Here is a 26,594-nt window from a genome sequence, read left to right on the forward strand (position 1 = left end):
GGCCACACACACTAGGCTGGCCTGGGGAAAGAGTCAGAAAAATACCGGCGCTGCTATTTTTAAAATTTTGTTCTGGACTTGAATGCAACACAGAAAGAGAATTGCTTTGTCATAACATCATCTTTATGCATGCGCAAGTGTTGCGCATGCAGATTTCCATTTAGTCAATAAAGTGTTGTTGCCATGTGAAGGACACGCCAGATGAGCCATTGTCATAGCAGGGGTGTCGCACGGCCCAGAAAGAGAGGGTGACATGGGCAAGAAGGACACAAGCCGGGCGGGAAGAGGAGGAGCCAATTGCCCCCAGCCTTGTCCCCGGCACCGGGGGGAAATCTCCCAACTCCAAGGTTAATTAAGCACTGGAAATGAGATCAAGAAGCTTTTCCTTTCCGACTCATTAACCAATTACAATGCTTCTTCAAAACAGTCTGGGCCTCATCTCATATTGCCGAATTATTTCGGGAAGATCAACAATCAAGTCGTGCCACAGACCGAGACAGCCACGGATGAGAGGACCAGTCCGGAGAGTGAGTGCCACCAACAATACCCAAGTAAGAAGACGCACTTGTCACCATGCCCCACTTAAGATGTGTACAATGAAATCGCGAGTTAGTGGACCTCGAACCAATGAATCCGGGATTTAATTGATAGAAAATCATGTGGAGTCCACTCAAAACAGCTCTTTTCAAGTAGCTGTTGAAGTCCGTTATTTCCATTGGTTGCCATTCAGCCAAGGTCCAATAACAGACAAACGGCCGGGTTGTCAAGAAAAGGTGTGCGGGGGAGAGGGTGGGCCCAAATGCGGGGAGAAACAGCAGGGAAACAAGAAAAGAGAGCAATGTGAGAAACTTTATTAAAACAAGTAGAGACTGACTGCCACGACTGGACCGGGGCGAGAGGAGACTGGCCGCCACGACTGGACCGGGGTGAGAGGAGACTGGCCGCCATGACTGGACCGGGGTGAGAGGAGACTAGCCGCGACTGGACCGGGGCGAGAGGAGACTGGTGGCCACGACTGGACAAAAGGAAACTGGCCGTCACGACTGGACAAAAGGAAACGGGTCGCCACGACTGGACAGGGCGAGAGGATACTTGTCGCCAAGACTGGACGAGAGGAGACTGGACACAACGACTGGACCGGGCTAGAGGAGACTGGTCGCCACAACTGGACGATGGGAAACTGGTCGCCGCGACTGGACTGGACGAGAGGAGACTGGTCGCCATGACTAGGCTAGATGAAGGGAGGCTGGCATGACTGAACGAGGGCAACTTGGCAGAACTTGGGCAACTTGGCAGAACGTGGGCAATTTAACTGTGACTAGGACAACTTGACTGAGACGAAGACTTAAACTGTGACGTGGACGACTGGACTGAGACGAAGATGACTTTAACTGTGACATGGACGACTGGACTGAGACAAAGATGTCTTAGCTGTGACGTGGATGACTGGGTTAGCTGAGGCGAAGAAGACGAAGAAGACTTAGCAGTGAGGACGACTAGACTGAGACGTGGACGACTAGACTAAGACGTGGACAACTAGACTAAGACGTGGACAACTAGACTAAGACGTGGATGACTAGACTAAGATGTGGACAAATAGACTGAGAGGTGAGACAAAGACGGCTTAACTGTGACGCGGGCTTAGCTTGACGCGACAAGACCCAGACTCCCACACGTATCGTCAACATAGACAATGCTCCCACACAGATTGGACAAACACAACACACTAAATACACCAACACTAATGAGACACACCTGGGGAACACAATAGGCTGAAGGCACTGATTGGTCACACACATTGGGAAGGAAAAACACACACAGGTGGACGTGATCAGACATAGCGAGACAGGGGAAAAACTCAGGAATACATGACAAACACCAACCACAGACAAAAACAACAAACACACCCATAATAAAACAAAACTCAACCCCTCCGAAACCGAAACATGACACGGGTCAGTCACATATTTCCGGGTTGCGGGCTAGAATGTGGCGACTATGTTGGCAGAGCGACATTCCAATCAAAGGTAATGGACACTAGCTTATATTTGCGGTTTCTAACTGTTCATATTGGTGACTTTTCTTCTCTTTTTTTTTACTGTGGCGCTAGTCTTAAACATGTCTCTCCAACATGATATTTTCGGTAGGGATGGGCGATCGGGCCGCTTTCTGGACTTATTTCAAGTTATAGGGATTCACGACAGCCACCCTCTTAATGCCGTTTTACAACCAATAACTAGAAATGAGAAGAATAGAAAAAAATATATTTTTAAGTGGGACAATGTTATATTGGGATATATAGGTTTTCTTCATAATTAACTGTCAGAATGTTGTTGTTTTTTTGGTAACCTGGCAATAGCCAGATTAATAATTGTGATCCACTCAAGGGACTTCTCCACAATATCAATCTGGGACTGCTTCACGGTGATTTGCTCAGAAAAGGTGGGACATTCTGCACAATACTTCGCGTTGAATGGACGATTCGGCATCTTGTGCACGTCTACCCAACTTTGGTTTTGACCAATCACGACAACGGATGAAAATGTCTTCGTTCTCGTCATACTGGGGGGAGCACGGACGTCTTTACCAGCTAAAAATGCCAAAGGGCCTCTCGCTGTTCAACATCCAACAAGTAAACGGTGAATAATATATCAAAAGTGGTATCGGTATTGGTGACTACTCAAGAGTTGAGTACTGGTATCAGTCTTCAAAAAATAAATTTGCAGTATTGGACAATTGGCTCGGGTTACCCCTTCCCACAGTCGAGGTTACACTGCACTAGGACCGTTTTTAGCTGGTGCCAGTCGAGCAGTTTTTGAGTAATCCAGCTAATAGTGTGACTGATGTAGGTGCAAACACAATGTCCTTGGTGGAGGTGGTAATTAATTCTACTCAACAACTGGCACTGCAGCACTGGACAAAAAGGAGCTGTACAATCAAGCTTTTTCTGGAAGCCTTTTTGATTCTGTGCTTCCTCCTGGGGACACCGGAGGTGAGTCATCAGAAACCAAAGCGGTTCTGTACCAGGTCACAAATTCAAAGTTCACAGACAGCTGAAGCTCATCAGCGCTCGTAACGTTACAAGAAATCTGATGGCGATGCGATGATGTGATGGCCATAAATGAATAATAGTTTTCCTCCTTGCCGCTCAGTTGCTAAAGTTCCAGCATGACACTTTCAGGTCAACCTTTGAACCCGGATCCGTAGTGGAACTCACACATTTGTGGGGCATGTCAGCAACACTTACAAGGTCACACTGCATGAAATGACTTTTCAACGCAAAAAGCGAAGCTTGAGAGTTGGCGCATTACTGCATGTATAGTCATTACTCATGATGATGCAAATGCACAAGAAAGTCTAAATGCAAATTTATGGGGGAGGAAGCCTGTTCAAAATTTTGTATTTGATTCAAATTTGATCCAGGGCAGAAGAAAATGGATACTTTTTACATAATAAATGGATTGCCTGCTTACACTGCAGTATTTTGAAGTAGGACTTATATTTTGCTGTTGGGAAATTCACTCACTCACTCACTCACTCATTCAATAAAATACTAATGCACTCTTCTTGAATTGCTTACAGCTTTATTTAGTGAGAAATCAGCGCCTGTTTGGTTGAACCTGGTCTCTTGTATGAACAGCAGCAAGTGGATACACTAGTAAATTAATTTTACCTTCTTTACTTGTTCTGCCATTGGCCTTATGTCACTGCATGGCCTAGATAGTTGAAAGGACACATTTGTCCATCCATCCATCCATTTTCTTGGCCGCTTTTCCTCACTAGGGTCACGGGGGTGCTGGAGCCTATCCCAGCTGGCTTCGGGCAGTAGGCGGGGTACACCCTGAACTGGTTGCCAGCCAATCGCAGGGCACACAGAGACGAACAACCACACTCACATTCACACCTAGGGACAATTTGGAGAGTTCAATTAACCTGCCATGCATGTTTTTGGAATGTGGGAGGAAACCGGAGTACCCGGTGAAAACCCACGCAAGCACGGGGAGAACATGCAAACTCCACCCAGGAAGGCCGAAGCCCGGACTCGATCTCACGTCCTCTGCACTGGGAGGCGGACGTGCTAACCAGTCAGGACACATTTGTAATAAGTAAATACATTTCAGAACCTACAGACTTTGCACTTTGATGTTTATACAAAAACTAGAGTTTAATAAATGAAATATAATCTAATTGTGTGGTTTTGTTTTTTGTCTTCCTCAATATTACGATTGCAATTTAATATGCGATTATTTTTTCAAATTCCTCTTCCCATGTCATATTACAACAACAAATTTAACATTTATTTGACCTAAATGTGTTTCTACATTTGTAGGTCAGGTTACATTAAAGTAATGGCAAATGAACCATGAATTGATTTAAAAAGCCGTTTTGCTACTTTAGGCTAATTTGATTTTGCAGTCTTTTACGACAACTTTGTGCAAAACAACTGTGGCTTGAACAAAAGTCAATAAGTCATGAATCAGATTACAACCATCATGCACACAAATCTCTGAACACTATAGAAATGAATACCAAATAATTTAATGCAACTGTACAACAGTTCACTGAACTGGCATCAATATTGTTTTTTTGTTACACCACCCCCCCACCCCACACTAAAATCTAGTGCTTCACTTAAACTAATACCTAACTAATTAATTTTGTTTCACACACTGGAAAGCTTCCTGTTTGATTTGCCCTGCAAAACAAATGAAGGGACAGTGTGGTTTTCCAAACATGATTTATAGATTCTAAATATGTGCAAAAAATGAAGATGGGATGCTTTGTGTTGTTATTCAAACAAGGGGGGGAGATTTCAATAAAAGGAGTGTAGGCGAGCTGAGGAAAAAGGGCAAAAGACGGACTAGATAAATTCACTGCTGTCTCTGTCGCGCTTCTCTCGACTGTTGTTCATTTGTCTCAATTAGTCAGTATAGTTTTACAATGTACCTTTTCTCTTTCGCCATTGCTTCAACTTGAATCGTCAAGTTGAGGAACAAAGCCTTCTTATGTTGTTTGGGTTGTGCGTTACACAAAATAATAGAGCTGAATTGGTTTTCAAACGATCAATCAGGCTTTTGAGGGTGGTGATTAGAAGAAGAAAAAAATGACGCTTGCAAAAAATTGTATGCGCAACTTCTTTCTTTTTTTTGCCCCTTGTAAACAGGAGCATTAGCAGCTGGTCTGTCATCTTTTATTTTTTACACCCCAGTGGCCAGCTCACACCTATCACAAGGCGGTAATATCATACACACATGCACAACATATATTCACATTGATATAATGGAGTCACCAGTGAGGCCCTTCTACAATAAAAAAATGATAATCATTTCACATGAAAAAACAATTTCGCTGTAGGACGCAACCGGTGATGTAGTGCAGGGTATACGTGGTGAAGCAATAATTGATGTTGTCTTTTGGACGAATTAGTAATTTGATCAGCGCTTGAGGAGGTTGTAATTCCCTTAATCGCCTATAGGGGCACCTAGTTCTGTTTACTTTCGGTTTGGAGAAACACAACAAATAAAATCAAAATTCTTGTTTATTTATTCATAATCTGAAGTTGCTACGTTCAATGTTCGTGGTTCTTTGTATTACTAAAATAATTACTAATCCACTCGGACACAAGCACGATTGAGACTGAACTAGATTTTTTTTTTAAACATGCATTTATTCACTACGTTTACACATACAGAATCAAAATACTGCCTACCTATCTATCATACAGTGGAAAGAAAAGGGATAAGAATAAAACTAATAGAAATAAGAAAGGAACAATTTAACGAGGTAGAAAGGAAAGGTTTGACTTGCCAAATCTGTGAGGGATTTGAAATGGAAGTTGCACCAGCGATATGTCAAATTGGCTATGAGACGTGCAACTTACTGGAATGAGTTGGATCGAGCGAGATCGGTTGAATAAGAGAAAAAACTCCCCAAAAAACTAAGCAAAAATGAAAAAAATTAAAAATTATTCCACAGTCGGACGAGGGGCGACACAGCTCGACTCAGAGTGGATTGGGTTTTCAGGTGCGTCGGCACTTCAGCCGGAGTTGTCCTCTTGGCGTGCGAGAAGATCCACGTATCAGCTGGCCAAAACCCGCTACTGAGGCCGAGATCTGCTGCGTGTCTGCGTCCCGAGGGAGACCAGCCGTTGAACCGGCTCTCGCGGCGATGGGACACAACGGAGCAGGTGCTGGTTGACGCACAGGAATTGCGCGTGTCCGTTCGGTTGCTGGGTGACACACGGGGTCATGGAAAAGTTCGGCTGCTGGGTGACACACGGGGTCATGGAAAAGTTCGGCGGCGACGAACACACAAAAAAAGAAAAATATGAAAAATGAAAAAAACAACAAGATGTGTCCGTCTGACAGTGAGGGCTTTTGGTGCACGGCGGCGGCTGTGCGATCGCTAAGTCCGAGACACTTGGTTGGTGCCACGTGGTTGAGAACGTGGCACGGCACCGGGAAGTCCTTTTGTCAGTTCGGGGCTAGACGGAGCGGGAGGGGGAAAATAAACAGGAAAAGCAGCGGAAAACGAGAGAGCGAACAAAGCTCGCACCGGCTGTTTTAAAGTTGTGGGGTGTGTTCAAGAAGGGAGGACCAACCCCTCCCTCTTTGACTCGACTTAACTCCAAGACCTTTTAAACTCCAAATTATTTAAAGAATTTATAATTAAATTTGGTCAGGCCGTCAAGTCAAGTTCTTCCCAGCAAAACATGGTATCGTTACACATATCGACTAATAATGCATCATGAGATCATTTCGTTCTTTGCGGAGAAATTAAAAACTCTCTTGAGGTTGAAATACATATAACATTCTTTTCCAAACAAAAAAAAAACATACATGGTGTGAAACATTCAGTTGTGCATAAGTTCACTTGTATGTGATGAATTTCTTAGGTGAAATGTGTAAGATTGCTTTGTGGGTCATAGGTATTCCATGTGAGGGCAGAAGTCGTTGCCCACTTGAAGGCGCTGTGGTCACCTGTAACTTTCAAGAACGCTGGAATGTGACTGACCTGGGTTTAAACGGACCATCCGGTTTATTGTTATTTATGATTTCCCAAACCAGGGGAGAAGATGGAGCTTCCCGATAAAATACTTTGGTGCCATAAATTCGTGGTTCTGGCTGGTGAAAAGCAAACATTCACATCCTGGTGGCATGGCCCGGTGGTTGACTTCAAAAGTGTGGAATGCCTTTTGGCCGTCTTCGGCGGAGGTGAAAAATAGGGAGAGCTGAGACCTCTCGCCTCCCACCCAAGGTTGACCTTGCGCATATTTCCAGTGGAATGCTTGAGGAAAGGAGAACAAAAAAAAAATTGAGGGTGACTGGCAATATTCATTACACGGTATACCCAATTATTTTTCAGTCAGCTTTGTGTGTACCCACTTCTAAACCATCTTGGATGCGCAGTCTTTTACGCACCATTCAGCCATGACCCACCCTCCGCTGCCTCTAACTGTCTGGCCTGCACTCGCTGTCTTATTGGTTAATTAAAGGCATAAGGACTGATGTGCCAATCAGAGAATGAGTAGGGCGGGTCATGCCAAGGACTTCATTGCTAACGTGTAGGTGCCAATGCCACTCCAGTTGATTGACAGGTCTCCTGCACGATGATCGTAAATGTCAGTGAGGCAGAAATAAATAAACGTCTTTCCAGTGAGTGACGGCATGTATCCAAACAACACACTGTACATAGGACGAAAACATCATTCACAGGTAAGTTTTAAAGTTGTTTCCAAATAAATCATTTTTATTTATCATTTTATTTATTTTATTTATCAGTTTTAAACTACTGGCAATATCACTGTACAGAGGAGGATTTTGTCGCCAATACGTTGAAGTTAAACTGTGTTTTTCGACTAGGCTAATGTTATGAAATGTAACTTTATCCTAACTTTAAAAACATGTAGGGCAGTGGTTCTCAACCTTTTTTCAGTGATGTATACCCTGCAAAATATTTTTTTCAGCCTAGTACCCCCAACCAACGCAAATAATTTTGGATGAACAAAACAAGACAGTGCTGTGCCATCATGTGTCTGGTTTTAATTTGGGAACTGGTTTTAATTTGACCACAGTGCCACTATGTATCGGTAAAAAAAAAGCGACAAGAGAAAAAAAAAGAAGTAATTATCTTAATGGTAAATAAATAATTGTACAATAATTATCAACATAACGTGTCGTCCTTTGGGATCATGGTACAGGTTGGTTTTCAAAACAAATAATTCAGTTAACTTTAAATAAAAACTGAAACTAAAAAAAAATCAAGATGGTTTCGCAGACCCCGATTTGAGAACCACAGATGTAGGGAACCGGTGTAATTGTTTAATTATTGTAGAATTAACCCAGTGTGCAAAGACTGTTACGTCAGACTGCAATGTTAGATGAATAAAACTGTAATAAATGCCCATACCAGAGATTATCTCAGTGTCTATGAAGCCCCCACCCCAACCCAGTTATTTTTAGGTCTGCATAACGTTAACCAAATTATTGTATACTGTACTGTATACAATAACTTAGTAGTATTATAGCCCTAACTAACTTATATGATGCAGTTTAATTATATCGTAAAATTCATTCATGATCATTTTATTATTATGCGGAATTACAAATTCCCTCATATGTTTCTAAAACAGGGTGTTTTTCTCTAAGCAAAAAAAAAAAAGTAAGTCAAATTTAGTGTTTACCCACTTCTCCAAGGACTACTACACCCCTGGACGCAACTACTTCTAATAATAAATAAAAACAGAAGCTAACATATCTGTCTTATTTAGCAAGGTGTTTAGAATTATAGATTGAATTGTAAAACAGACAAAATTGTCCCTTCAAGCCTTCAGAGAGGCTGTATGACTCTGTAAGCATTTAAGGGGCGTGTCTTCTCTTGCAAATTAGTTACATTTCTCTGCAATGCAATTCTCCCCTTGACACCTACATTGTAGTCCCTCCAGCAAAGACTATTATTGTATGTGTATGTGTGTGTCTTTCATGGTGGCTGTGATATTGCTCATTAATATTCCATGCGGTGTCCTTGGGTAGTTTCCTCCGTTTATTAGCCTGCATCTGCTGCAAGTCCATGTTTGACTTGACGTGGATAGCACACTTGCAGCTTGTTTAAAATTGCATATTAATTTTCCGCATATCTATGTACAACTGAATTATTATTATTATTATGCCTTAGCTAATTAGAATATAGACCCCCACCCAGGGCCAAACCACCCAAATTATTTCCGTTTGACTGTTCCTTTCCAGTAGGTGGCAGTAATTAAGCTCACACTGTTTGATGTAGTTGCTCGCTCCCTCTCTTGGCCCCGAGACAAGTTGACGGTCAATGCGCACGTGTAGGTGTAATTTTTACAAATTATTGACCAATCTAAAATGTTGAAAAAGGTTTGCTTTCTTTGATGGTAATGTTAATGGTTGAACGAACATGCCGAAAAGTGACAATTTCGGAGGTACAAGGTTTTGGCTTGATATGTCTACCCTCACCTATGGTCACGAGCTGTGGGTCGTGACCAAAAGAACAAGATCCCGAATAAAAGCGGCCAAAATGAGTTTCCTCCGTAGGGTGTTCGGGCTCTCCCTTAGAGATAGGGTGAGAAGCTCAGTCATCCAGGAGGGACTAAGGGTCAAGCCGCTGCTCCTCCGCGTGGAGAGGAGGCAGTTGAGGTGGCTCGGACTTCTGGTTTGGATGCCTCCCTGGAGAGGTGTTCCGGGCATGTCCCACCGGCGGGAGGCCCCGGGGACGACCCAGGACACGCTGGAGAGACTATGTCTCTGGGCTGGCCTGGGAACGCCTCGGGATCCCGCCGGAGGAGCTGGTAGTAAATGAATGGATGGATAGATGTGTGCATGTTTTTCAATACAGACAAATGGCATTTTAGTGTATAAAAGACAATCAAAGAGATTGCAAATAAATTGGTTTTGCTTGCAAACTCCTGCTGACAAACTAACAAATCACAACAAAGCCGCATACTCTGGTTAAAATGCACAGTCCAAACCCAATGTTGATGTTATGCTCATCATCTAAAGGTCCCTCAATCACTTTCATTGCACTGTTCCAGGAAACACTGACACTAATAAGCAATGTCATCTTTCTGGCAGCACTTTTGTTTAAAAGGCTACACAAGATCGAACCGAGCCTTCACTTTCTCTTGCGCTCTCATCCTCCTGCTTCTAATCCCTGTTATCTATTTGACTGACCAAACCCTTTAATCACAAACTATCTGGCAAATGGAAATAACAGTAGCTAGATAATTAGCTGCTATAGATAATGGAATGATTTCTTTCTTCCCTCTCCAACAGTCAGCCTCTCCCCTCATTCACCATTCATTCCTGGAACAAGTTCATTGACTATACATGGCGAGCCGCCTTATGATCGCTTTCGTCAACATTCGGCACTTCATACGTCCGTCGTGTGCATACAGATGCACAATCATGTCAAGGTAGGAATTAGCACGTGGCGAAATTTGAAAACGATACATCAAGTGGATGCGCAAATGCGTCACTGTATAGAGCGGCTCATCTGCATTCAGCAGACGGGCCACCAATTTAACGTCTGATTAGAGGTAAACAATAACAAATGCAGAACACATGTATAGAATAGATGAGTAACCCATGAGAAACCCATTTTGCATTGCCCTGCCACTTGCTGGCGACTAAAAATGACATCACAGTAATCTGCTTGCAAACGTCACATGACCAAACCCAGAAAACAGGTGATACGTGGCGGTCATTATTTGAGCCCTTATAGGCACTTTGATTTTTCAGTCGACAGCAAGAAAAAATGACCACCCTCTGAAATGGACTAAAACGGGTAGATTTTTCTTCTTAATTCATATTCCATAAATGCAACATTATTCAAAATACATTATTGTAAAGAAAATGTTTGAATTGCCTTCTGCGTTAACAAGTGTGGCTACTGTAGAAATCCAGCTAAGCACCAGCAAAAACTTGATGAACTGACACAAAGTCCTACATACATTGACACTGGAAAAGTGGATTTATTTTTTGGTTGCACGTGATTGAAATGTTATAAAATTATTTGGCAGGTTCAGTCAACCTAGAACATTAAAAAAATAACAGACAAGAAAGGAAGACAAGAGACTTAGATTGTTTTTACTCGCGAGGAGAACAGAGATGTGCACAGTTACAATCTCCTACCGCTCTGAAGCACACTCTGCCGAGCCCTCTCTTTTTGTTTTCTTAGGATGGTCCCTAGTTACACTGCCGTTGATGCTCTAAAGGTTGGAGGAGTACACAGCAGCAATGTAAAAACCATCACAGATATGAGTCATTGCACAGATAATAATGCAGACGTGTTTTTTCTTTGGCGCTGAAAGTTTCAACAGTCAACCACAAAATGTTCCACTCGCTCTCTTGTGATAAGGGCACAGTCCCTGTTTTGCAACTGCAGCAGCATTATGAGCTCTGCACACAGGAGGCGACGTCACTCGCTCTCAATTCATTTCCTATGGAAGCAGGGCCACAAGGCGAAAATCGCCTCCTCCATCGCCCTCGGCAACACGCGACATTCATGCATGTGAAAAATCACGCGCGTACTAGTAGACATGCACGCGAAGGTCCGCAAAAGCGATACTAGAAAGTTGAAACGTTCAACTTTTGTCGCCGTCGCTTCAACCAATCAGCGAAGGTTTCATTGATGAACCAATGAACACATCATGTTATTACTTGGGCGGGCCACCCAAGTAAATTGGCCACCACCCAAGAAGTTTTCAAGAAAATGTATTAAAAATCGATTAAAACCCAAATATATATATATATATATATATATATATATATATATACCGCATGTAACGTGAGTTCCCCGTCACTTATATGTGGATAGTGAGACTAGAGGAGACGTAGTAACAGAACTGAGACCCACCTCCTGTCCAACCCGCCTCCCATTACCACAGCTGGAGTCCACCCATCGAAGTAGATTTCAAATATGTGGGAAGCACTGTATATACATATGTACAGTGCTGCTTAAAAGTTGGCGAACCCCGCAGGCAGTTTAGTCATACCCCAATATACAATGCTGACATTGAAAATAATGGACTTGCAAAATGCAGCCAATTGAGAGAGGTTGGATGGGAGTCTAGCATACTTCACAAAGAACGGCTTCAGGTTATGATCCAAGATTTCACAATATTCCTCTGAATTCATACTTCCCTGGATTATGTGGAGTTGTCCAGGTTCTGAGGATTAAAAGACAGCCCAGAATTTAACATTCTCACAACCCTGCTTCACTGTAGGGAGAAGATTCTTTTGCTGGTATGCAGTGTTGACTTTTTACCAAACATGACTGTTTTAGTTGTGACCAAACAGTTCAATTTTGGACTCATTTGTCCACAGAAGGGACTTCCAAAAAGCTTTAGGTTTGTCCAGGTACTCTCTGGCAAAATTAAGATGGGTAGCTTTAATCTTTTTTTGTGAGCAAAGGCTTCTACCTAGCAAGCCTTCCATGAAAGCCTTGTCGATTGACTTTTCTTCTGATTGTTGAAGCACGCACATGTGTCCCAGATGCAGCAACAGAGGTCTGTAAATCCCTCGATTTGATGCACAAGTTGGCTTTCACCTGAATTATCATTTGTCTTGTGGGTCTTGTTGATATTTTAGAAGGTCGTCCACTTCTAGGCAGGATTATAGTAATGTTCAGTGTTCTCTAGTTGCAGATGATCTCATTCACAGAGGAATAATGACGCTCAATTTCTTTTTAGATGACTTTATAGCTTTCCCCAGACAGATGTGCTGTCACTACCCACTTCCTGAGATTTCTCTTCCTCTCAGCATGACTGACCTGTATGGGTTCACCTGGGTAAGACTAAAGTGAAGTAGTTTTGTCTCTGTTTGAGTCAGTGATGCACAATTTCTTCGCAAAAATCTCATTTCATTGGTCCATTTCAGTGGTTAGTTTAGCTACCAATTTGTCCTAGCTGATCCTACTTGAATGTTTGTTTTAAACAATGCAGCTCAGGGTTCACTTACCTATATGAATTGACCAAAAACTCTTTTTAATTTAGTTTTGACTACACAATTGATTAAAAAAAAAAAAGAAAAAAAAGAACAATGCATTGAAATGCTAAAACTACACCTGTTATTTCATATAAAATGTAATGGTTCAGACTGAACAACAAAATCAGGTTGAAACAATTGAAAAATCCAAATAGCTCAAAAGGTTCAAAAACTCTGTGTTTTCAGCTCAAAAGGACTCTTTGAGTTTGCCTCCAGCAGGGACTGGATTTAGTTTTTACAACCCCCAGGAAACGCATACCACAACTTCTACAGACCGTGAAAACCTGAAGCAAGCAAACCCTTGTGGGGAAAAGCGGTTAAGAAAATGGATGGATGGATATATATATATTAGTAATAAAACCCTTACATCAGCTTTTTTTATGCACACTTGCTCCTACAGTGCTACTTAAAATAGAGCTATTTTAAATCTAGTTATAATCATGGTGGCAGGAGTACTAAATATTTATGGGATGATATTTAGTGCAACTTAAGATTGACAAGACTTGGTTCTATGGCAAAGTTGAGTGACGAAGGTCCGTCAACCGGCCAATTGTCTCATCATGGAGCTAAATTGATGCTCCAAGATCTTTCATCAAGACCCTGCAGAATGTGCCATCAGGAAAACAGTATGACATTCTCATTCCTGCCCCAATTAAAAGGCGAGGATGTGGGATAAATTGCCTGCTAATCAGGCAGGTGGGCTGCGAGGACCCGGGGTGTCAGAAGGCTTCAGATCATTCCATTTATTACCAAGTTGATTTAATCAGCACTGCCCACTGATTTGATGAATTGCTCTAATAAGCCGCTTGGTGAAATGTTAATCTTAGGGGTGAGTGAGGCACAGTGTTGAAATAGTCTTGTTGGGAAGCAACTAAGACAAATAAAGCCGTGATTTCCATACGAACTCAAGCAGATATTACTGATTAAAGGCTTGAAGAATAAACCTTGGAGAAAAGAGAAACTTCATTAATTCCACTTGCAACGCCATGCGTCACAAGTCCACCACATTTTCAAATCATTTTTTGTTGCCGTTTTGTTTCAACCCTAGCAGTCACAATTTCTGTACAAGTACAGTACAAATATTTTAAGAGTTGTGCGACTTGAATGGTAGCAAAGATGAAAACTAAAGTCAGAAAGGAGGGGGAGGGGGGAAGTTTCTTTTCGGCACTCGAGCGTTCACGATTTCTAATTAAACTTTCAAGGTCAGCTGCTCTTTACTGTAATAGTCATGGTAAGATCCAAACAAATATTAAAGAACATAAAACTACATTTCAAATAATTAAAACTAATTAGTTATAGTGAAAATGCCCCTTTTTTGTCAATTTCCTTAATGGGCTTTAGGGGTTATAAATATACTGTATAAAATGAAAAAGATAAAAACAAATAAAACAAACAAACAAATAAAAACTACATCTTAAGGACTGTTACGAGATTTCTGGCCTTATTACTATTATAGGCCACATTACTATTTAAATTATCTGTCAGTTTTTTTGTTGTTGTTGTTTTTTTTTGGGGGGGGGGATTTTACTTATCAAAAGTAATAGTGGTAGCTGTACTTGGTATCGGTGACTACTCAAGAATTGAATACTCGTATTGGTATTGCTCTCGAACAACAACCCTATTAAAAACCTACTCTAAAAATGAATAAATAATATCAAAATTAAATTTAAAAAACGAATTTAAATGAAAAATCCAGTAACAGATTGAAGTTGGGTTGAAACAATTTTGTTACAAGCTACAAAACTGCTACGTCAAAACTGTGAATGATGGCAATTAATTCTGATCAATAGCAAACATGTAACCTCAGCGTTGAGTGAGCGCTGGTGACATTTACACTTGAGTGGGGCTCTTCTGTCCAGAAACAGACAGAAGCTCGTTAACTTCCCTCCATCATCCAATTTATGACCACAGGACGCACTTAAGGACCGCATTCCAACTTTTTATGCTCCAAATACTCTCTTTTCATGCCTAATTTACACATGCAGATGATTAATGAAAGAGTAGTTGTTTGGCGCTGTGTGGACGTGAGACGTTCTGGCATTAAAACATGCCGCAGATTGTGGCGAGAAGTCATGCAGAGAGAAAGCAGTGTAGGTTGGTGGAGGTCCGTCCCATCTGTCTCCCTCAAGCACGCCGCCGCCATACACACACTTGAATTTCATTCAAAACCAAAAGCGGCCAAAATTCTTTATTTGATCATGTTTTTTGAAGCGTATTTAATTGGAGTCACAGCCTCTGTTTATGGCCATCATTTTGTAAGCGTCCCTTGTCCCTTTGATACAATCCATTTATGTCTACGTTTGTTGCCGTGGGACTTGTCTCCGTTTGGTCCTCGCATGTGGGACTTTGCAGGGTTGTTGCTTTCAACTAAAGCCACACTGCGCTCACGCTTATTTTGGTTTGGACACCATGACTTCATTCCACTTAGTGACACATTCTTTAAAATAATCCTTTTTAAGTTGCATCCTGAGATACAAAAGAAAAAACTGAGAAAAAAAAGATGCTGTTTTATCGTTTATTTTGCTTCTACAAACAAGCAAAGTCAATGTGGTGCCCCCAGAGGTTGCTGAGGAAATTACAACTCCCCTCAGTACCGTCTAAATTTCTCGTTTGCCATTATGGCAACCCAAATAATCGTTACATGAGATAAGCAGCATTTTTGTCCATCTTAGGGGACGTCTATTTTGTCACTTGCTGTTGACTGAAAATGACATCACAGTTGCTCAGGGCTTAAGTACCGACCAATCACGGTCCAGCTTGAATATCACAAAACACAGAAAACAGTTAAGGTGTTTTAACGTGTGATGGTTTGGGGCGAGTACCGCCATGGACAAGCGCAATTGGTCGTTACTTGAGCCCCGACAACTGTGATGTCATTTCAGATGACAGCAAGTGGCAAAATGGCCGCCCCCTAAGATGAATAAAAAAGGGGGGATTTTGCTGCTTTTCTCATTCATATTCCACTAACGCAATACAGTATTAATCAGACTGTTTAGACTAGTGAGGGTGCATAGAACATATTATTGTAAAGATTTTTCAATTGAAAGCGACAGAAAATTGGTCAATTTCTTATCCCCATTTTTGCATATATCTTTCTCACATATACACATAAATCATATTAATCGGTTGGGCCCTTGTATGCTATTCATACAAAAACAGTTCTCGCTATTTGATCTTTTAACATACTCAGCTCATCAGCAAAACAGCTGCACCCTAACATGCTGTCACGCTATTGATTGTCTATGATTGAACTATCACAAACATAAAAGCACAAGATCTTGAATACCCCCTAGTGGAGGCTAGTGGTTACATGAAGGAAATCATCGATCAAAAGTACACACAAATACTCTTTTTTCCAAAATGCAGCTTGAATGCACATTAGACTGTTATTTTGCAGTGTGTGTGACAAAGCTGCAAGGCTCTTGACTAACAGGAGAGCCCATATCACGCCGATCTTGAAGTCACTGCATTGGCTCCCTGTTGCTTTCAGAATACGTTTTAAAATCCTGGTCTTGACTTTCAGAGCTCTGCATGAAAAGGCTCCATGTTACATTACTGGCCTAATGCAGCCATACACATCTGTACGGAGCCTGAGGTCTGCAAACCAGAACATCTCCCTCTGCGTTCCCTGGATTGTGTAGAGACTTTTAAAAAACATTTAAACACTTTCTTTTTTAATCAGGTTTTCTAGAACTAATAAATTATTGCATTTTACTAAATTTTATTTTATTGTGTTGGGGGGGGGGTGCCTCATTGCTATATATATATATATATATATATATATATATATATATATTGTTTTTTTACACGTTTGTCTATATATGTAATATGTTTCTGTTTTATGGCATTGTATTTTATAGTGCTCTGTATGAGGCTGTCCTCTTTTTGTGAAGCGCTTTGTGACTCATGTCTGTGAAAAGCGCAATCGAAATAAAGCTTACTGACTTACTTACTTACATTATTTTGCTCACAAGTTAATGTTTGCATAAACATCATTACAATGTTTACCCTCAGTGCTTTAAAATAATTACAACCTCCCAAATTGTCTGTTAGTTCTTTATTTTTGTTACAACAGACTGCTGTTTGATTCTTAATTAAAACTTACACAATGTCATATTTCAGGGAAAATAAACACAGGGCGTTATCATTTTGTTTCATCAATAAAAGAGGTCAGTATTTTTTTTGGTGTGTCCATTAACTGGAAAAGCAGGGCTTCCATTTCTTTTTTTAATTGGCCTCCTACATCAACTCTGCCGCCTCGCTATTCATAAAAAGCCGGCAAATTCACAGTGGAGTCACTCGTCATTTTACAGTACGCTGCACACAGTCCTTTACTCAAGCCATCGCTGCTGGCTTGTTCTCGCATCTTTGCCGCGGCCTAATTTCATCACCGCCCAGAAAAAGAACAAAACAAACACACAAACAAATGTCATGAACATCAACTGTGCTCAAAATTGACTTTATTTCCAAATGCCACGTGGAGATAAGTGATGTAAACACTGTCAGTGTGTGCACATTTGTTGGGGAGACGACGAGCCGAGCTAACGGTCCTAATGACTGCGACAGGCACTTGAGTGAGCACGCCGACGACGACGCTCGCTCTGTTACAGATTTTGCTTTTGTTCTTTAAACAGAAGTGGGGAAATGTGCGGATTAGCATATTAAATGTGAATCTTTTGTCGCTCAAAATATTCAGGAAAGTGATAAAAGTGGCTTTTCTGTCAATTGTGACTTGAAGTAGTTTTAACTGAAAATCGACTGATAAAAACAACAAAAAAGATGCTATTGATGATATTTAAATACAGTTGTTTACGTGTGTAATTACAGTGCCAACTAGTGGCAACAATAACAGTGGTTCTTTGTAGTTTTTCATGTCAAGAGAAAATAGCTAGCTAGCTGGGTGAATTTTATTGATCAATTTTGATTTATTTTCCAAGAGTCATTTTCATGTATATATTTTTAGCACCTTCTGTAGCTCAAATTAAAGTCAGTGTTGCTAATTTAACAATTTGGTCGCTATATTTAGCAACTTTTCCAACTACTTGCACAACTCTTTTAAAAAAGTGACTAGTGACTAATTCTGTTGTATCATTTAGTGCCTTCTAGTGGTGATCTAATAGAATGTAACAATTTTGAAACACGCTCACCAATTATTATTAGGAGCTAGCAAGAACTCGCTGTGGCAGCTAACAAGAGTGGCTAACAGGAGAAGCTAGAAAAATCTAACGAGAGTAAAGGTGCAAGCAGCGGTTTGTGAAGTTCTTCTCCTTCGAGTTTCTTTAGGAACAAGATGGCAGCGAAAATGTCAGCCGCCCGAATGCGCGATGTAACCTATTTAATAATTAGCGATTACTAGACCTACAATTATATCAAGAAATATGTACGTAGTGAAGGAATATTTTGATTACTATATTAAGTGTAATCTTTGCGTGTCCAAAATAATTGTATTCGAGATCTGATGAAGAAGGTTCCTTGCAAGGATTTATTTAGAAGCTTCTAAAGACACAGTTAGGACACCCACTTCTGAATGCGACGTGGACCCCCCAAGTGTGTACCAGTCTACAGAACATCGACTCATTTATACCCAAAGGATAAAAGGATCCTCCTCCCGGCTCTTGATTGAACAAAGGGCAGACATGTCGACTCCTAGTGAACAAATGTGTGATGTTATTAGTAAGCAGACGTTTACATACAGTTCCCCTTCTTGACTGGGGGAACAAATGCAATCAGGATCTGACCCCAGACTTTTAGTCTCTAATGACAAAAGGCTCTGATAACATCATGCACATTCCTATCTTCAATAGCTTTGAGGGTGAGAGGATAAAATAAAATTCACAAAATCATTATTCCACTGTATTCTATTAAACACTCATGATCATATCACATCTATATGTCTATAAGTAAATTCAAAAACAGTAAAACCACAAATTGAAAATATTAAATGTCTTCAGTAGATATGATCGAACATATTTTTGGGGATATTATTGAAATGTTGGGTTTTTATAATGAATGAATTATTAGTTCACTACTAGATGGTGTTTAGAAAAAACAAACAGCAGTAGCTCTTTTTCAATGTGATTGATGGGAACAGGGTGGGGCGCTACATACCAGCACCCCACAAGTAAACTCAAGAGAAATGTAGCCATGATGCATTCCGCTAACGACCTGGAAATGGCATCGCACAACACCAGCTCACAGTTTCTTGTACACAAGCGCACCCCCGCCGTGTGAGGTGAAGGGGGAGGGTCATGTTCTCACCATCAGCCTCTTGTTTGACCTCCCGCAATGCACATAAGCAAAGACTCTTCTTTGCTTTCTTGAGGGTGTTTGAAAAGCAATTAGTCCACCGCCGCCACCTGGGTCTGACTGGACCGCAGACCCAGAGGGAGGGCGCATTCGCAGGTATAATGATGCAGAGCGTAGGGAGGGGAAGGGTCAGCCTGTGACTTTGGTCAAGTCTCGCTTAACACATTCTCCGTTTATTCAAATGCAGGCCGACGCTTTCTATTCATGTCTAATTGACTCAACACTTCCTGCTGGCTGTGTCCACTCCACTGGCCCGTATTATTTGGCCACATTCGAGCCTTGAGCTTCCACATACGCGTCTGCTCGTGTCTATTACATTAAAACACTACAAGCCGGCGCTTTTACGGAACTAATTGGATGGTATGAAATGACCTTGAAATGAATGCTCCTACATTTAGTCAGATTTATTTAGTAGCTGATTGCTAAACAAAGCCCTGAATGCACAAATGCGAGGGGCAGTTGTTTGCCACTTTTTACTAGCTATTAAATATTTACTTACTAATTTATCCATGGAAAATAATGAGGTTGGTTTTAGGCACAAAACACACTATTTGTTTGTATTTTATTTTTGCGGGGTCTGAATTGCTCCCTCAGCTCTTATGAAGCGTAATAGTCTTATTTTGTGAATGCTGGGAAGCATCACAAACTTGCATTTTTATTCACCTTGTTTATTGCCATTACTTTGCAAGTTATTCAAAAAAATAAGTGCAGCTGTTTTGTGTTGCATTAACTGCAGACAAGAACCAGAGAGCTCAAAATGGAGAATGACATTGTGATGTTATTCTCTTGAGCATACAGTCCGAATCCTATGCTGCTCAACTGCACTGTAATGTTCTTGAGCACAAAACTGGCTGTACTCAATGTATTGCCGTTCTTTGAGGAATGCTTTTTTTGGAATGCTTTTTTTTTTTAAACAGGTTTGTTTAGTCAACACAGTTTGTCACTACAGCAACAAATGCAAGTTAAAACTCTCCCTTGCAAGACAAAAGTCAACATCACCGAAAAACGGTCTCTGAACCTGAGGACTGCTGTGGTCTGATGAGTCCACATTGTATTCCGCTTTGATGTTTTACAGTACACAACATGGCAACTTCATAGGAATGTATTTAGGTAAAATAACAATTGAGTATTTAATACTACATTAAATGAATAATTTTCCATTAAGCTTGTTGTAAAGTTTAATGTATGCCACAGTGCCAGTGAGCCAGAGCATTTCCCAACTGGCTTTGGGCAAGAGGTGAGACCGTGGGGAACACCCTGGACTTGTCACCAGGCAATCGCAGATGTTCTACTTATTATAATGTTGAACAACAAATCCAAAGAAGCCAAGCTGATAAAGATTTTTGTTTTTTAATTTTTAGAATGGTGGAGGAGTCCACCACGCCCTCGCGATCTCACTTTATGCGTCCATAAACCTGAACAACACATATTTCAAATTGATTCATTATCACTAATTAATGAGCTGAGGCTGAATTATCGAATCGATTAAACAAAACATCAATCACACATCTAACGAGATTGAGGCTTTAATTATATCTTAATATGATTGATGCGACAACGGAGAGCGGTTGGTTTGCTCACGGGAGCCCCCAAAGAATTGTAACAATTTTTTCTACACTTTTCATGACAGTTTATTTGCTCTTGCGCCACCTGAGAAAGGGTTGAGCTTCAAATGTTTTTTAGAGAGAATTTACATCCTAATTGAAGCAGTGTTTGAAATTTGGTTCAGACGCGGTATGAGACGGCCGCATCGCAGCGTTACAGGAAGTTGGAGGCAAGCGGCTCAGCGGCCTTCCCCCTAGTGGCAGATTACATACAATACACATAACCGCAGACAGAAAGATGGCAGCGGCTCACTTTTGCCTCCCCTAATTATCAGACACCATATTGGCCCTCATCGGGATGAGGCAAGATAATTTTGTTGCCGAGTCCTTTTGGGAAATTAATTCCTTTTACTGATGTGACTCAGTAATTACAGTGACATCAAGGTTAATTGGCAAATCTGTATTGCTTGGGCGCCGTCAAGGAAATATGTTCTCTAAACACTCATCGCTAGACAACATAGGTAAACACGCATGGATCACGCAAACACTGCGGTGTTTAATGAGCTGATTCAACAAAGCATAAGAAGAATGTAAAAATAATTTACATTATGAGTGACAATATGAGTGATTTTCCTCAGCAGAGAAAGGCCATAAATTCGAGCGGAAAAGTTTATTACAAAGCGAGGCAAAGTCATCTGGGCCAAACCTCAGAAATCATTATTACAAAATTGAACTCATTTGTTCTCGGAGGACCAAATCAACAAGCGAGTCCTCATTAACGGAACGCGACCAGGGTGCCAAAAGCGGCCAGTCGTTAAAGAGGAATTGAAAGTTGCGTGTGTTCTCTTCCACAAATATAAATGCTGATTTGCAATCTTCCATCCTTTTATCCTCAAATAATTTGACTCAAATTATTTTAGCTAATATTGGTGCATCCTCATCAACGTTCACTTTGATGTCTTCTTTAATTTGAGGTGTTTTTTGTTGTTGTTATCCTCGTTTAGAATGAGCTGGCTGAGCAGATTCCTCCACACAATAATTGCTTTTTCTGTCATCAGTGCATTTATCGCCACTGCAAGAAAAACACACACTTATTTTGCTAATATGTGATTTGTCATAGTGCATTCTGAGAAAGTGCCGACAGCGTCAAACGCAATTAAAGGTAATCAAACAAAGCCTGGCAATGTAACAAGCCTGCCGAGGCATCCTGACATTTCATTGCACTTTAATCACCTTGATTTTGGATTATTTTGTTTGCGCTCTTCTGGTCTGAATGGACAGCAAGACACCAAGAAAATATGACGCAAAGACAATGCTGTGCAAACATCACTTTCGGATTAAAGTCAATAAGCCGGTGTCAACTCATAAAAACCATAAAGCAAATACATTGCTAGAATTATATTACATTAAACAGTACAGTGTTCCCTCACTTTCCATTGGTGATCTGTTCCAAGCCCCCAGCATCAAGTGAATTTCGGCAAAGTGGAGGTTGACTTTTTTCAATTATTTATTTTTCATTGTTTTTTTTTTGTTTGTTTTGGGGGGGGGGGGGGTTAATCCCCTCCACACTGCTCCCACCCTTCTAAACACTTAAAATGAAATTGAACTTTTAGCATGCAAAATGTACAATAAATACCGATCTGCTGATGAAGTTTTTTTTTTTTTTTACCTTAAATGGCTTTCTTTAACCACAAACCGGTTTACAAATGTCACAAAATGGTCACAAATGAAAATCCGCGATATAGTGGATCCGCAATAACTGGACCATGAAATAGCGAGGGATCACTGTAGTCAAATTCCAGCTAACTGCATTTTTTAAATATTCCAAAAATAAATAGTGGATGAATACAATTTTAATCGAAGTATTTTATACAAGAGCGCATCTTTCATTTAGCAATCTCTGACAGCATCCGAGTCCCGAAGTCTATTCCGCCTGTTCATATGGCAATGCAATCCAGTCCAATTTGACTTCCTATTTATTATCTCGTTAGTCTCTCCCACCTGAGCAATCTTGGTGGCAGCTTTTGGGAAGTGTCTTTAATTCTCCATTTTGATTCTCATCAAGGAGTGAGCCCCATTTTGTAATCAACAGAGCAATTACATTGCCCTAGTGGGGGGTTAATGAAAGAATATTTTAACCAGTTAATATTTCGACGTCAAAACATTAATTATACTACGAATATGGTTATCCCACGTTGAGTAAAAATTGGATGACAAGAATATGTATATAAATGCATTTATGAATGCCATTTTACCCCATATATATATGTCAAGGGGTAAAGTTTGGTGGAGGACCCAAACGCAGGGAAGCAGGGCAAGGAGGCAGAGGTGATGGACAAAAAAAGGAATTTAATTTTTCAAAACAAAAGCAAACTCCAAATGGCAGTAAAACAAAACGTGGGGAGGACAACAACGCAAAAAACTGGCAGCATGACGGGAGGAAAACGACAATGAACCGACGCAGACAGAGGGGAGACAGGAGAGTAAATACACACACACACACACACACACACACACACACACACACACACTAATGACACAACAAGACACACCTAGGGCAAGACACAAGTGGCTGAGGGCACTGATTGGTTGACACGACGGAAGGGCAGGAATACACTTAACAAGACCAAGGGAGACACACAAGGAAAAACAGAACCCAAACAAGACAATATATATATATATATATATATATACACACACGCACACACAACTTGGCACAACTTGAATTGGTGGACTCCAGCGGGCTGGGTGGAAGAGGGGATGGATGGGGGGTGGGTCTCAGTCCTGTTACTACATCTTCTCTAGCCTCACAATCCACAAAGATTGTCGATTGACTTTTCTTCTGATTGTTGAAGCATGCACGTGTCCCATATGCAGCAAAAGAGGTCTGCAAATCCCTTGATGTGATGTTCTAGTTGGCTTTCACCTGAATTATCATTTGTCTTGTGAGTCTTGCTGATATTTTAGAAGGTTGTCCACTTCGAGGTTGGATTGTAGTAATGTTCAGTGTTCTAGTTCTAGTTGCAGATGATCTGCTTCAGGGTGGAATGATTAAGCAAAAACAAATTTTAGATGACTTTATAGCTTTCCCCAGACAGATGTGTTGTCACTACCCACTTCCTGAGGTCCCCTGAGATTTCGCTTCCTCTCAGCATGACTGACCTGTATGGGTTCACCTGGGTAAGACTAAAGTGACGTGGTTTTGTCTCTGTTTGAGTCAGTGAAGCACAATTTCTTTGCTAAACCTCTCATCTCATTGGTCAATTTCAGTGGTTAGTTTAGCTACCAATTTGTCCTACCTGATCCTACTTGAATGCTTTTCTTAAGCAATGCAGCTCAGGGTTCACTTACTTTTGCACCGACATGAACTGATCAAAAACCCTTTTTAAATAAGTTTTGACTACACAATTGTTAATTTTTTTTAAAAAAAGAACAATGCACTGAATTGATAAACCTACACCTGTTATTTCATATAAAATGTAATGGTTCTGATTGAACAACAAAATCAGGTTGAAACAATTGGAAAGTCCAAATTTAGGTGGTGGAGGCGACGTATTTGCTTTAGTTTTTTAGATCAATGATCCCTGGTGAGGGAAGACCTGGCTCGTTTATGTTTTGAAGTTTATTTATTTATTTCTGAATCAGGTTTTGTTTGTTGGCACTCGTAATTATTGCACATTTTCCCAAAGTCATGTTGTAAATTTCATTAACTGTGCAAGCAACGCTGCAGACTACTATGTCAGTTGAACCATTAGCACGCAACGCTACAAATCACTTGATGTTATTCAGCCAATCTCAGATGTCAATATGCAACAGCTGTTGGTCACAAAAACAGCTGAGCTGTGCATGGTTACACTACACGACGAAACATTACACAAAATATGTGCGAAAGGCGCAGCTTCTACATTTGCAGGTGAGTATACATATTTTGGGAAAACACTAGTGATCCAATTTATATGTTGTATAACGTTTGGCGATGATGAGTAAATGCGTCAACTGTTAGCATGTATGTTAGCATATGTGTTGTTTACAAATCTTGCTCAAGCACTTGTAAAGCTCCAGACCTGAAGGTATATTTCTTTGTCGCTGAATGTTCATCTCAAATTCCTATTACGTTATTCATCACACATGGTGTGGGAGGGAAAACAAAAAACAAAAGTTGGTGGAAGTTATGTGGGTTTAAGTGGCAGATGGCCATGCAGCTTCAGACAGTCAAGGGCTTGATAAGCCACACACTCACGGTGACAAGTTGACGTTACGGTTTAGTTTATTAAGGGCATTTTAGTGATCTTACAGAAATGTAAATGGCCATAGAGAGAGAGATTGGGGGAGGAATGTATATCTAAAAATATGATTCTTTGTGGTCGCTCAGCAAAATGAAAAAAAACTAACAAAAAGATGACCATGGAACTTTTTGGGACATAAATAATTGTCCAATGTAATTACACACCCTAGGGTTTGTATTTGATCCATCTTAGTAGTATGTCAATGAACTATTAATTATCTTAAATGAACAACAACAACTTGAGTTAGTCATCTTCAAATGACCTATTGCCACAAATGGTGCATTGGCACAAGTTTGTAGATGGCAGCTGATTCAGTTTGCAGGTGCATCTCCCCTTAACAGAGTTTGTTTTCTTGCAAGAGCAATGTACCAGCTCGAGTATTGGCTATGGAGCTGGAGGGAGTGATCATCCAGTCCATTCATTCCACATCGCAGCAGACCTGTCCCGGACTACCAACACTGCGGCAATGGTGAAGAAGGCCCACAAGCGACTCCACTTCCTGAGAGTCAGGAGGGAGAACCTCAACACCACTTATACCGCTCCTGCGTAGAGTCTGCTGACCTACGCCATCACAGTGTGGTACCCCAGCTGTACGGCGGAGAGGAAGAGGTTGCAGAGGATATAAAAGGACAGCAGAGAAGATCATCGGCTGCTCTCTGCCTATTCTTCTGAACATCTGCCACTCCTGCTGCCTCAGTAGAGCTTAGAACATTATTAAGGACTCTTTTCACCCAGGTCACCATCTCTTTGACCCGTTATCCTCGGGCAGGCGTTACAGGTCACTAAAATCAAGAACAAACCGATTCAGAAACTGTTTTTATCAAAGAGTTATTCAACTCATACTCTTTCTGATCATTTAAATGATTAATTTGTATTATGCACTTTACACTACTGGGTACTTTATTATCACAATTTGTATTTTTTTTAATCTACCCTTTTAATCTGTATATACTATTATTTATTCCATACTGTGTTGATAATTGTTTTTATTTTGCATGAGGGAGCAACACAATCTCGTATCTTAATGTTAAAATGACATTAAAGGCTATTCTATTTTATTCGATTCTATCCATCCATCTTCTCAGGGGAAGGAACAGGCTTACATTAAAGGCTGATTTTGTATACTGCAGCCTCATAGTAGGTAAACTAGATGTGCATTAGCAAGGAGTCTATCTGAAATAAGTGTTTTTTCCCCTTCTCTGAGCTCATTTTATGTTTGGATGTTGGCAAAGTGCATGTAGCGGTCTCTGTGATAGCTGCTGTTGGCTGGAAATGCAGCAGATTCCTAAAATTTTACTTATAATGGGACAATGCTTGAACATACATATTAGTCAAACCTAATTTTCAGTTTCAGTCTCTAGGCAAACATAAGCTATCCACATAACATGTAAAAAACTTTGTTTTTAAGGTTATGCAAAGCCTCTTCTGCTACTTCTACCAATTGGTCT

At 40.8% G+C, this 26,594-nt stretch overlaps 1 long non-coding RNA gene across 1 annotated transcript; it reads left to right on the top strand.

The window, feature by feature from the left end:
* The first annotated feature begins 286 nt into the window (after window positions 1-286).
* Window positions 287-25,664, top strand: LOC144034657 (uncharacterized). Its single transcript, XR_013288260.1, has 3 exons — window positions 287-347; window positions 428-551; window positions 25,506-25,664. It is a non-coding gene; the product is annotated as an uncharacterized LOC144034657 (long non-coding RNA).
* Window positions 25,665-26,594: the final 930 nt, after the last annotated feature.

Source organism: Vanacampus margaritifer, chromosome 15, assembly GCF_051991255.1.
Source record: "Vanacampus margaritifer isolate UIUO_Vmar chromosome 15, RoL_Vmar_1.0, whole genome shotgun sequence".
Classification (NCBI taxonomy): Eukaryota; Metazoa; Chordata; class Actinopteri; order Syngnathiformes; family Syngnathidae; genus Vanacampus; species Vanacampus margaritifer.